This window comes from Artibeus jamaicensis, unplaced genomic scaffold (assembly GCF_021234435.1).
Source record: "Artibeus jamaicensis isolate MK-2021 breed Jamaican fruit bat unplaced genomic scaffold, CSHL_Jam_final contig_1132, whole genome shotgun sequence".
NCBI classification, from domain to species: domain Eukaryota; kingdom Metazoa; phylum Chordata; class Mammalia; order Chiroptera; family Phyllostomidae; genus Artibeus; species Artibeus jamaicensis.
Genome location: NW_026521221.1, coordinates 416,640 through 430,801, shown reverse-complemented (window position 1 = coordinate 430,801; position 14,162 = coordinate 416,640). Strand labels below are relative to the sequence as shown.

Genomic DNA, 14,162 nt, shown 5'->3' with positions numbered 1-14,162 from the left:
CCCAAGAGAATTTCTGTAGAGGTGACTATTTCAGCTCACTCTTATTGGTCACGTGAGCCTTACATTCTCCTAGTGGCCCTGTTACCCTTATTTTGCAGACGAGGAAACAAAACAACCCGAAAGAAGTTTACTCACCTTCGGTAACACAGCAGGGTAGTGGTGGAACTAGCATTCTAGCTCACTGCAGTCTGTTCTTATGTTTCTTTCTACTTATTCGATAGAAAGTTTTTGAGACTTTTCCATGTTTTATGATTTAATGTTTTGTTTCTTTTTATGCCTAAGTAGTAGTACATTTTATGGATCAGTCTATATTTTTAACTGAGGGGAAGAAGGGCAATTGGTTATGCAAATACATGGGAGCCATTTTTAACTTCGTATTACAGAAACCACATGACAATAATAAAAACAAGGGTTTAAATCGAAATTCCATCATCCAATCAGCATTGCAAAATAAGTGTTTTCTTCCTTCCCAGTCTTTTCTGGCCCTCGACCCATATGTATACACTTGTATTTAACACTATTTGTTGCTTCAGTTGTCTACTCTGTCAGGCACAGTGCTGTGTCCTGAAGATTTTTTTTAAAAAGCCATCGTCTCTACCCTTAAGTCATTGGTCACTTCCCACAAGAAAGATACTCCTGTAAACAAATTATTGCAGTAGTGTGCTGAGTACAGTGAGAGGTTCAAGGTGAAGGTCCAAGGGAAGAAAATTTAAACTATGACTGAGTCTGTTGTCCAAGACTTCATGAAAAATAGACCCTTAAGGTAGGGCCTGAAGGTTGAGCAGGAGTTTGATAATTGGAGGTAGAGGAGCTTCCCAGGCAAAGGGAACCACTGAGAAAGGTGTGTAAAGTGGACAGAACTCAGTCTTAAACACAGTAATACCGCAATTACTGTACCAAAGGCCATTCTAAGTCCTTCTTTAAATCTCTCAGCAGCCCTATATAAGGTCACACTAGTGCCCCTACTTTGCAGATAAAGGATCTAAGAGACGTTAACTAACCTACAAAATCGCATAGCTACTAGTGGAATGATTGGAACCCAGGGCAGTCTGGCTTCAGAGGCTTGCTCTTAATCACTATACTCTCAAAAAAATTATTCTGCAGAGCAGAATTAGAATATCTAGGCATAGCCACTTGGAAAACACTGGAATAATCTAGGCCCTAAATAGGGCCTGAATTAACTTGTGAGCCCAGGAAGCAGACAATAGGACAGAGAGGAAGAATTAATACTACTTCATGTCCAGTTGTAAGTGTGAAAGTCGGAGGAAGAGAAGTTAGGGTAGACGCCCAGGTTTCTTGCTTGAGTGACCAGGTAGCTGATGCCATTGGTCAAGAGAGAATGCAGAGTTAGGGGAGAGGATGTTGTCGGGAAATAGTGTTTTTTTTAAGGATGTATTCTGTACTTTTCTGTGTTGCTTTTTATCTTAACATTTTGGTCAGTAGACCCTTCTCACACTTCTTCAATTTTTCTTACTCTTCTCCCTCTCTACTGTTCTCCAGCCTTTCCCTTTTTATTTATCCCTCCAGGCCCTATAGGCCCTATTCCACACCCCCCTCTTTATTCCCCTTGTCTCTACTTATAAAATTAAGGTTCACTGTGGCATTCAGGATTAAGTTATTTATCCCCAGGCTAACCAGAAATTCAGTAATTCCTCCTCTAGAAAAACACTAAACCACAGGAAGATGGGAAGCATAGAAAGAATTGTATCCTTTTTTCTGCACACCAGAGGAACTAGCAGATACACACATAGGAATAGTATTTTTTAAACCCAGTGGACAACCTGGCCCCCCAACCCATGCGGCCAGGAATGATAATGGTTTGGTACAATATATTGATTGTCTCTTTCTAATTCTACAGCCAGTGACATAAAGTTGGTGACTTGAAATGGGCCACAATGGGAACTCTTACACCACAGAAACTGGCAAGTTTCTGCAAATCAGGGCTTTGTTGGCCGTGGGGCAGAAACAGGTTAAATTTCCCAGTACAGCAGTAATCTGGGCTCACCTCTCCGGAGGTGAACATCCATGTATCAAAGTCATGCCAGGCATTAGCACAAATCAAGAGTTTCTCAGCTTTGGCACATTGAGGTCTAGATGATTTTTGTGGTGGCAGCTTGTCCAGTCCGTTAATGTTGGAGAGGATCACAGCCTCTAGCATTCAGTAGTCTCCCCTCATCCACAGGGGAGATGTTCCAGCCCCCAGTGAATGCCTGGAATCGCTGAGAGTACTCACCCTGTATGTACTGTTTATCTCCTGTGCACACATATCTGTGATAAAGTTTAATTTATAAATTAGACAATCACAATAAAACTGACAGTATGCTGTAATAAAAGTTATGTAAACATGTCTCTCAAAATACCTTATTATACTGTGCTCACCTCTTCACTTAAAGGAAGTGTATTACAACTTCTTTGGCATGTCCGAATTGCCACATCACTGTTGTGGTTCAGGAGCATTATTAAGTAAAAAAGGGGTTGGTTACTCCAACATAAGCACTGTGATACCATGACAGTCAATCTGATAACTCAGACAGCTGGCCACTAAGGGCCTAAGGGGCTGGTTGCATACACGGGGAAGATGCCTGAACCAGGATGATTTGCGCTGTGGGTGGGAAGGAGCAGAATGATGAGTGATTTCATCACTACCCAGAATGACATGAAAGTTAAAACTTCTGAATTGTTTATTTCTGGAATTTTCCATTTCGTATTTCCAGACTGCGGTCGACAGTGGTTAACTGAAACCATGAAAAGCAGAACCACAGACAAAGAGGATTACTAGAGTTGCTGCCCGCTAGGAGCCCTCCCCATAGCTATGACAAAAGTGCCTTCAGACATTTCCAAATGTCCCTTAAGCAGCAAAATCACCTTGGAGGAGAACTAGCACAAATGGATTTGACTATGTAAGTGTCCCTCAAGAAGCCTCTAAAATTGTGAGGTTAAGAAGATCAGTGGCTGTCAAATTAAGCCAACTTCATTAAGGCACATTCATTTACTTAACACTTCCACTTAGCAGTCAATTTAAGACTCAACAGCACTATTGAAAGGTATTAATTACTATGCTTGTTTTACAGAAAGCCTTGTTTGTGGATAGTGGGAGCTCACATTTAAACTTTCCTTTGTACCTAGCACTATTCTAAGCACTTCATTCATACTAATTTAATCTTCATAATATTCCTATGAGGTAAATACTGTTATTCCTATTATACAGATAAGAAAGCTGAGTCACAATGGAGCTAAATAATTAGCTCATGCTGATAAGTGACAGAACTGGGACTCATACCCAGACACTATGGTTTTAGAATCTGTGTCTTTAAACCTATGCTGCAGACGCCATCGGAGGCCAGAGACCACGTTATCCTCCCCTCCCCCACCTATTACCTGTAAGTCAAGGGTTTTTCCTATTCAACCAGTCGTGTTCCAGATACAGAGGGTTCTGTGGTCCCCTGCTGACACTGCCTAATCGGAGGACACCAGGAGCGGAAGTTCTTTTAACCAGGAGGTTGAGTATGCTTTCCTCATTCGATTCTGATCAACATGGAAAAGATGCCTGTCATCAGGGTGAAAATACCATACCAGTTCCTCCTGTGTTGCAAGAAGCCAGAGACCTTTTGATTTGGTAAATAACAAAGGAAATGAGGGTTTTCTGGTATCACTTTTACTTGAGAGCCCTGACTTTAAGCATATGCCATTGCATGAATAAAAAATTCAGTTTTCCTTTAGGTAGTATTCATGAAACAGCAAAACCAAGTGCTAAATTACATCAGTAGCTCCTTAAGGAAATAGACTATACTTTCTGCATTTAAAAATACATATATAGCCCTGGCTGGTGTAGCTCAGTGGATTGAGCACGGGCCTGCGAACCAGACAATCGCGTTCGATTCCCAGTCAGGGCACATGCCAGGGTTGCAGGCAGGTTCCCTGCAGGCCAGTTCCCAGCAGGGGACGCACGAAAGGCAACCATACATTTGATGTTTCTCTCCCTCTCTCCTTCCCTTCCCCTCTAAAGATAAATAAATAAAATCTTTTAAAAAAAATACATATATAACCTAATTTTTTTAAAGGAAGCCAATTCTTTAAGGCAATAGTTCTCAAAATATGGGCCAGCAACATGGCAGCACCTGGGAACTTGTAGAAATGCAAATTTTCAGGACACACCCCAGACTCAGAAACTCGGGGTAAAACTCAGCAATTCGGTGGTTGAACAAACCCTCCAGGCAATTCTGATGCTGCTCAGGTTTGAGAACCACTGTCTCAAGGGAGTTTCTGAGCCTCAGACATCACAAGAAAACTTCATAATCCTAGGCTAAGGCCACGGATATCGTAAGCTCTCACTGTTTGATCAAAGTAGATGCCAAGTTAGGTCTTTTTAAAACAAGGCCCTGTCACCTTGCAAATATAATTTTCATGTAACAAATGCATCTTCCTGATCCTTCTCTTTGTAAGCAGGCAGATTTAGTCGATTTCTGATACTTAGAATATGAACAAGGCAAACTGGAAAATCCTGATATGGTTTCTCATAAAGATATTTCTATATGCACATGTTTCTGAAGGGCTGCGTCCACTGTGGAAGGGTGATCACAGGGGTTAGGGCAAGGACTTCGCGGAAGCCCTGTCAAACCAGAGTCCCAGCCGAGACCCTAGTAACCATGACGGCAAGTGAACCACCTGACAGGTCACAGAGGTGCCTGGGCCTCCAGATCTGGGGTCAGGGGCAGAGAACTCCCAAAAATGACAGACCAAAGTCCTAAGATACAGGATTCACAACTTGATCCCTTCTGCCTGCTTCCACCCTCACTCTCAATTGCTGACCTTGCTTGCAATTTCACAGAGATTGGGAGCAATCAGAAAAGAATTTCCACCATCGCCATTACTACAACCACAGCCTGCATGTACCCACACCCATATAAGCTACTCTCCTCTCTCTAAAGTAAATAAAATCTTTTTAAAAAAGGAATCAACCAATGAATGCATAAGTGGATGGAATAACAAAAAATATCAATGTTTCTCTCACTTCCTCTCTCTAAAATCAATTTAAAAATTTTAATTTATAGCACAGTGGATTGAGCGCGGGCCTGCGAACCAGACAGTCGCGGTTCGATTCCCAGTCAGGGCACATTCCTGGGTTGCAGGCTGGTTCCCTGCAGGCCAGTTTCCAGCAGGGGACCCAGGGAAGGCAACCGTACATTGATGTTTCTCTCCCTCTCTCCTTCTCTTCCACTCTAAAGATAAATAAACAAATAAAATCCAAAAAAATTCTATAAAAAATTTAAAAAATAAAAAATTTTAATTTAATAAAATAAATGTCACATTAAGAGTCTCCAGATATTATTGCTTCAGCAACATTGAGAACTTACTTCTTAATCACAACGTATCTGTGGACAGCATTTCTACTCTACCAATCAAAAAAGTTAGGTAGACCTTACTTTAAAACAGAAACCAAAAATGGCAAGTGCAGAAACTCCCTTATATATACGTTCCTTCACTGGAATGTCTGATAGCTATTCCCATGTTACCACATGAGTTTAAACTACTTTCTTGTTTTTTTGTCTTTTTTTTTAATTGGATACAACGTTGGATAAGTTTAAGATATACAGTAAGTCTAATTTCTCTTGATTTGTCCCTGCAAAGGAAGGATGGGAAAGAGTAGCAAAGAGACCTTTGGACATGAAGCTTCTCAAAGAAAAGGTATTTCAGGAAAGTAAGGTCTAAACTCATGCAAAGCCTCACAAGTCATGGAGGCCACTCTGCAAGGGAGGGGGCTCATCTGGTACCGTGTTACCCTCTTTTGGTTAAGACGTGGTATTGCTTCATTTGTAACTTATTGACAACAAAGAAGCAAAAGCAATCTGCCAAGGTTGGGGACAGGGAGACTTATCATTCTGAGATTCTTTAACTTCTGCTCAATGGCAGGAAACAAACCTGGGGTGACTGCTTGCTCTCTGCCTAGGATGACGCACAAGCATTTACAAGTAAGTAAACGCACTCTCCACAGTGCGAACTTTTACAGAGTCTGCGACTTACCCATTTTCTTATCCATTCCTCAGGGATAAGGAAAAATTATGCTCTCAAAAATAAGGCAGGAAAAAATGCACAGAATAGAGGGGAGCTAAGCTGGACAGGAAATATGTATTAGTTTTAAGTAGGAGAAATAAACTGTGCTCAAATGTCCTTGGATGACAGAGAGGGATCCAAAGGCTATCGCACATTTTAGCTGGAAAATGCTAGGTCCAGCAGCAACTTTTGTAAGCATTAGTTCCTCGTGTCTAGGAAGTTCAGAAGTTATCCTCAGCCTTGCTACTTTAAGTATGGCTCATGGTTCTGCAGCATAAAACATACCTGGGAGGTACTGAGAAATGCAGAATTGCAAGCCCCCCTTTCTGCAATTTAACAAGATCCTCTACGTAATTCATTACCAAGCTACATTTTTTGAAGTGCTGATCTTCAGTTGTGAGGTGCTCCCAGGCGGTGCCTGCACCGCCCATCAGCTGCAGCTTGACCAGCCTGACTGCGTGTGAGAATCACCTGAGGAGTTTGGAAATGATGTGATGTGCATGTCTCCCCCACACCAATTCTGAGTTAACAGGTGTAGGGTGGGACCCAGACATCACGGTTTCCTGAAGCTCCAATGATTCTAATGAGCGACCTGTGACATGATCCACTTACCTAAACTAACTCTTCATTTTATAATCATTAAAACCCCAAACTATCATTGGAGTAGGATTTGCTGGTTTCCCTACGTTATCTCATTTGGGGACTTTCAAAACAACTCCAAAGGTAAATGGAGCAGATATTGTTATGCCTTTTAACAGATGAGAAAACTGGGGACTCAACATTGGCTGACAGCTGCTTTCCCTACGCTAACTTTCAGAGCAGCTAAATAAATGCTATTTCCCTTACTGAGAAAAGAGGAAAGTTGAGGTCTAAAATTAATACAGTGGCTGATGTTCTCCATTGTGAGTCTCTAGGAAAAGCCTGAAAGCATCTTAAAGGATAAATCATCAATTCCAATCTCTTAATTTTACATGAGAACACTGAGATTTATCTCAAATCACAAGATTTTAGCCAAAACGAGAACTCAAATCTCCATACTCCCAGTTCATATGTTTCCTACTGGTACATTTCCCACGCATGACCCATGGCTTCCACAGGGTACCAACAGATGTTCCTCTGGAAAGCGTTAGACCTGCTAGGCCGCCTCTGGGTTAAACCAAAGTAAATAGCGTCCCTGACTGCAGGACCTCTCGGCCCTCACTGGGCTAAGGAGTCTTCTGTACCTCTGAGAGCTGTATATCTGATGTACAGCATTTTCTCAACTTATTTGACCATGGAACCATTTTTTTCTTCAGTTAAGCATCTTGAAGTCACCCTATTCTAATGAGCAGACTTTGAGGAAGACTGTGTTAGCTTTGGTTAGCTTTTCAAGGTTATTCTGCTTTACTGGTTGGAGACAATTTGCTCTGGCCCTAAAGGTGGAACACCAGCTACACAAACTAAAGGGGAAGAGATCATTGGCACCATGAAGTATCTCACACAGCCAACTGAAGGTAGCGAAAGTGTTGCCTCATTGTTTTATCCCACTTTGTCCCGTACCCAGGACAGGAGGTCATCTTGGTGCCCTTCTTGCCAACTTGCTTGCTACTTTGTAACGCCTATTCCCCAGTGTCAGGCACTTAGAGAAACACTTAATGTGGATTAACTCATCTAATCCCTAGAGCATGCCTATGAGGTAAGGACTCATAATCTCCCCTTTAAAAGTTTAAACGTCTGAAATTTAGGGAGGTTAAATAATATGCCGAAAGTCATAATTCAAAACCACGTTTTGAACCTGAAGCTGCACGATGCCAGGTTCAGTTGTGTAATTACGAAATGATGTGGCCACTGTAAATGAGCTGCTTTTCCACTTATCAAAGTGTTTATTCTGTTCATCAGCAAGAGAGAGACAGAAAGAGGAAGAAATGCTTAAAGAACTGGTTCATGCAATTGTCGGGGCCAGCAGCTCTGGACTGTGCAGCACAGGCCAGAGGGCTAGGAATTCCCGGGAGACAGTGTCGTAGTCCTGAGTCTAGAGGCAGAATTCTGGCCTCCTCCTGCCCTGCCCAAGCCTCCAGACCGGAAACGCTGCTCTCTAACCTCATCCTCCCATCTGGGCTGAAACTCAGGAGCCACCAAGGCGCCAGCTTACCACTTCTCTCTCATGGACCCCGACACCAGACTCGTTGGAAACATGGCACTGTTGCCTATGAGAAGTTCAAAGGACCTGCCCCTGGAGAGGCAAGACATACAGATATTGTAGATGAAGCCATCTATTACTTCAAAGCCAATGTCTTCTCCAAATACTATGAAATTAACAATGAAGCTGACAGCACCTTGATACACATGGCTCTCCACATTTCTGAGTGTCTAAGAAACTCCACAAGTGCAATTCCAAAAGCCAAGATGAGAAAGAAATTTTCTTTCTAGTAACCACTAGAAAGAAACCACTAATTTTCCCATTCCTGGAGAGCCTAGTTCTCCACTTAGTACAATTTATGCCAAACCTGCAAACCAACAGGAAGATAGGTGAGGAGGGCCTATTTACAGCAGCTAAGGCAAGAGACTGGACTGAGACCTTGTGACAAAGTTTTTGACCCTCAGAATGATAAACTTAGCAAGTGGTGGACTTGCTTTGCAGACACACAATTTATGAACAGGAGTCTTTCAGGACCTCAACAGTACAGGGAGCCTGGGTAGCATTTTATAGAAAGATGTACTCTGTTCTTTGCCTTTATCTCATAAAGTTTTATACAGAAGAGACAAGAAAATATTTCTTTACTTGAAGAGTTCATTACCAAGAATTTGGCCCCTGGCTGGTTAGCTCAGTTGATCAGAGGGTTGTCCTGCAATGCCACGGCTGTAGGTTTGAACCTCAGTCAGGACACATAAGAAGAATCAACCAATGAATGCATCATTAAGTGGAACAACAAATTGATACTGCTGTCTCTCCCTCTCTAAAATTAGGAAAGAAGGAAGAAATTGGTAGGGTGCTAAGAATGAGTTGTCAAAAAGTGAGTTGAGATTTTGTGCAGTATTAAGCTAGTACTTAATAAGTAATAATAAAAATGTCTATTTTTTGTTGAAGTTCCTTCCTCTTTGGGGGACCTCAGTATTTTTCCCTTATGTCCTTGAACAAAATTGGATGAGGCTGACCCACAGTATGAAGGCTAATCCGCTTTACTTAAAGTCTATTGATTTAGATGTTATTCACATCTAAAAAATACCTTCACAGCAACATCTAGACAGCTGTTTGACCAGTCACCTAGGTACCATAGCCTAATCAAGTTGCCACATAAAATTAACCGTCACATTATGTAAAATACAAATCATAGAAATGTAGGTACCTTAGATTCCAAAGTCCAATGTCCTTATTTTTGCCAATACAGAATCACGTCATAGGGATAAGTACCCGATTCATATACGTGCATTCACAGAAGGACATGCATACCTGAATTCCCGAATCTTTCATAAATCGCTCCCTAAAATTAAGTGGTAAATTAAATTATTTCAAAATACTAATTATTTCTATTTTGAAGACTTGATTAGAAAAACTCAACAGGCAGTCAGTGCATTTTATTATATCTCCCAAACCAGTGCCCCCAACACCCTGAATGTTGGGACCACCTTGGGAGCAGATGTGGAGCCTGAAAATAGCTGGCACCGTTCTCCCAGAAAGGAGACTTGTCACTCTTGTCCCTCCTGCATCCCACTGGTCTCACCTCTCACTTCTCAGGTTTCATGATACTTGACACCTCCTTTTGTCTCTGGGCTTACAGACAAGCTCTTCCCTTCTGGGGCTTAATCACTTTTCCCCAACACCACGCCACCCCTTTTGCCTGGCTAGAGCCGATTCACGTTTCAAGTCTTGGTTTAGACCTTTTTTCCTCAGGGCATGCTTCTCCCACCCTCACTCAACTGAGTAAGATGCCCCTCACAAGTGCCCCTATGGCTTGCAGTACCAACCCCCAGATATTTGTATATACCCACTAGGGTTTTGGTCCACAGTATCCTCAGCATGACAGTCTGTTACAAAGAGTTAATAAATATTGATGGATGGATGGATGAAAGGAAAGAAGGAAGGAAAAAAGGAAGAAAGGAGGGAAAAAAGGGGGAAAGAAGAAAATTCTGTAGGCTCTTTCTTGCACGGTACAGTTTAGATCTGACAACTCAAAGACAGTCTGTGGTGGCATTTGCCCAGATAATTATAGGACATAAAGTAACTCTGGTCTTTTCGGGCTCTGGTGAGTCTGTATCTAGTGACCTGCCACTCTTGGGACTCATTTTGCCAGCTTCTGGATGTTGATAACATTAAGGAGTTATTGCTGTAAGGTAACAGGAGACTGGACCAGTGTGGAAGCAGCAGGAATGGAAAGGGACCTGTGAGAGAGAGATGTCACAGGTAAGCTGCACTGCATTGGCTGGTGGGTGAAAGACCAGGTTACACAATGAGGAAGGTGGGAAAGAATCTGGTTCTGTTACACGACAGTATCTTCCATTCCATACTGGATTTGAGATTTAAAAACACTAAAAATACAGGTTAAAATATTGCAATATAAAACAAAGAAAATTCCCAGCCCCTCACAAATTTGTCATCTTTATAACGATGACTGTTATCAAAGGAGTGTCCAGAATGACCAGCAGGCAGAGCAGGCGTCAGCACCTGGCACCTGGCTCGGAGGGTCAGAGCATCTTCTCGCTTCGCTGTCATCATCTCACAGTGCCTGGAATTTTGTAATGGTGCTTTCATAGATCACCAAATACACATTGTATGCACATCTTATCTGTCTGGAAGGAAAGATGAGAAATGATCACTATTTACCTCTGAGAAAGGGGGAGTAGGAGCTTGGAGGTCCGAGGTGGGAGGGAGACCTGTCTTTTACCATTTCCCATTTTGTACCCATCAAAACTTTTAATATGTATGTGCATTTTTTAACTAGAAAAGAACATTTTCTTTTTATTTTTAAAAGTTGAAATTTGGAGTTGGAAAGTTGAAAAGTTTGTCAATGGGTAAGTAAATAAATTATAAAATAAATAATATTGATCCAAAAGAGGTACTGATACAGAAGAAGCCCATGATGACTTATTAAGTAACAAACAAAAATTAAGAGTGAAAACATTAAAAATTCACCCATTTAAAAATCAGCATATTTAAATGTTGGTGAGTATATGCATAGGGAAAAGTTGCAAATTACAGACTAAGTTGTTAGCATAGATTACCTCTGCAAGACCAGACTAGAGGAGACTTGTTTTCTGTTATACATTTCAACAATGCTTCAAATTTTACAAGGAGCATATTACTTTATAATCAGATTTTTAAAAATAGATATTTGGGTGATGAGCACACAATACAATATACAGATGATGTATTATGGAAATGTATACCTGAAATCTATATACTTTTTGTTAACCAACATCACCCCAGTAAATTCAATAAAAACTTTAAAAAATTAGGGGACTTCCGCCAAGATGGAGGCATAGGTGGATATCCATGCCTTCTCACACAACCAAGTTTAGAGACAACTAAATATTAGCAACAGAAAACATAGCCAGAACACAGAAAATTGAGCTTTTTGGAAGTCTGTTAACAACAAATTCTTCACCCTGACCGGTAAGGGGCGAAACCAGCAGCTGGTGGAGCGGAGTTGCACAGGAAAACTCGTGGGAGGGACTCAGGTGCGTAGAATCCAGACGCACGCGGAATCCAGGCACAGGGTTGGACCTAGAGAGCGACCGAGCCAGCGACCAAGCAAGCGACCACGGGGGAAACAGCGAGGGAGCAGGGCTGTGGGTTGACTGTGGTCACGCATTTGTGTGCGGACAGACAAGCGAGGGAGTGGGCAATTGGACCGGAACCCAGCAGGTCCCCACAGCAAGCGGCAGGGAGGGCGCCGCCATTTCCCTGCTCTGACCCCACCTCCACATACAGCGTCACAACCCAGCAACCTGGGAGTCCAAGGTGCCGCTCCTCACACTTAAAGGGGGCGAATAGACCAAAAATGGCTCAAGAAGATCTCAAAGCCCCAGAGCCTATAAATCTAAGTGATGAAAAAATAGCAAAACTCTCAGATGCACAGTTTAAAACACTGGTGATCAGGATCCTCACAGAACTGGTTGATTATAGCCACAAATTAGACAAATATATGAAGGCGAAACTAATTGAAATGAATGGAATTGCACAGGACACCAATAGCAATGAAAAGGAAACTGGGACTCAAATCAATGAAGTGGACCAGAAGAAAACAAATAATGGCCAAACAGAAAAGAGTCAAGAAGCAAGAATTCAAAGAAATGAGGAGAGTCTTAGGAACCTCCAGGACATCTTTAAACGCTCCAACATCCAAATTATAGGGGTACCAGAAGGGGGAAAGGCACAGCCACCAGCGGAAAACTTATTTGAACAAATAATAAAGGAGAATTTCCCAAATCTGGCAAAGGAAATAGACTTCCAGGAAATCGAGGAAGCTCAGAGAGTCCCAAAGAAGTTGGACCCAAGAAGGAACACACCAAGGCACATCATCATTACATTAGCCAAGATTAAAATGAAGGAGAGAATCCTAGAAGCAGCAAGAGCTAAGGGGACAGTCACCTACAAAGGAGTCCCCATCAGACTGTCAGCTGATTTCTCAAAAGAGACCTTACAGGCAAGAAGGGGCTGGAAAGAGGTATTCCAAGTCATGAAATCTAAAGACCTACAACCAAGATTGCTCTATCCAGCAAAACTTTCATTTAGAATGGAAGGACAGATAAAGTGCTTCTCAGATAAGATCAAATTCAAGGAGTTCATCATCACCAAGCCCTTATTATATGAAATGTTAAAGGGACTTATCTAAGAAAAAGAAGTTAAAGAAACATGAACAGTGAAAGGACAACAAACTCACAGTTATTAACAACCACACCTAAAACGAAAGCAAACTAAAAGGACAGCTAGATCAGGAGTGGACACATAGAAATGAAGATCTCAGGGAGGGTTAGCAACAGGGGAGTGGGAGGAGGAGAAGGGGGGAGAAAGTACAGAAAATAAGTAGCATAGACGGTAGACAGAAAATAGATGGGGGGGGCAAGAATAGCATGGGAAATATAGAATCTAAAGGACTTGAGACACATGGTCATAAACTAAAGGGGGGGTAATGGTGGGGACGGGGGGTAGGGTGGAGGGGAATGAAGGGGGGAATAGAACAACTGTAACAGCATAATCAATAAAAAATTAAAATAAATTAAAAAACTTTAAAAAATTATGTGAATATAAAAATAAAGTATAGCATAAGGAAAATAGTCAATAATATTGTAATAACTATATGTGGTGTTAAATGGGCCCTAGATTTATCAGGGTGATAGCTTTATAAGTTTTAGAAATGTCTAATCACTATGTTGTACCTGAAAACTAACATGATATATAACCTGAAACTAATATGATATTGAACATCAACTATAATTGAAAATTTTAAATTATTTTTAAAAGAAATGAAATGAAAAAAAGGAAAGATTTTTAAAATGTCTATAACATTGCAAATAGCCCAAGGGAGGGTCATCTTCAGCAGCTGAAGCAAATTTCAAACCCCTCTAAATCAGGGGAATCGAACTCATCTTCACCAGGGGCTACATCAGCCTCGTGGTTGCCTTTAAAGGGCAGAAATAATTTTAGTACTGTGTAAATGTAACTACTCCTTAACTGTTAAGGAGTTGAAATTACATTCAGCCCTTTGAAGGCAACCAACCGCAAGGCTGATGTGGTCCCCTGGAGATGAGTTTAACACCCCTGCTCTAAAGGAAAACCAGGTACCCATTGGGAGTCTGTGTATTAACTCAGGGTAAAGTTTTGTTATACAGTCTTGGCTCTCAACAGTGCTTCAATAATGCTTAATAATTGAATTCATAATTAAATCAATAATGTTAATTGAATTCATAATTAAATCAATAATGTTAATAATTGGACTATACAGTTGATATAGCTTGTCTTTTTCTCCAGTGCATGACAAAGTGCTTGTCACCAGGAGCTTAAAAATTGTCTGCCCTTAAGGCCGTTGCAGTCTAAAGTATCTATGTCACTTGTTTTCCCCTCATTACTACTCCCAACAATCCAATTCTTTCCTTTTCCTCTGCTCATCTTCTCAGACCTTTTTTAAGTTGCC

At 41.4% G+C, this 14,162-nt stretch overlaps 1 pseudogene; it reads left to right on the top strand.

The window, feature by feature from the left end:
- The first annotated feature begins 7,516 nt into the window (after positions 1–7,516).
- Positions 7,517–8,730, top strand: LOC119040279 (actin-related protein 2/3 complex subunit 3-like; annotated as a pseudogene).
- The last annotated feature ends 5,432 nt before the right edge of the window (positions 8,731–14,162 follow it).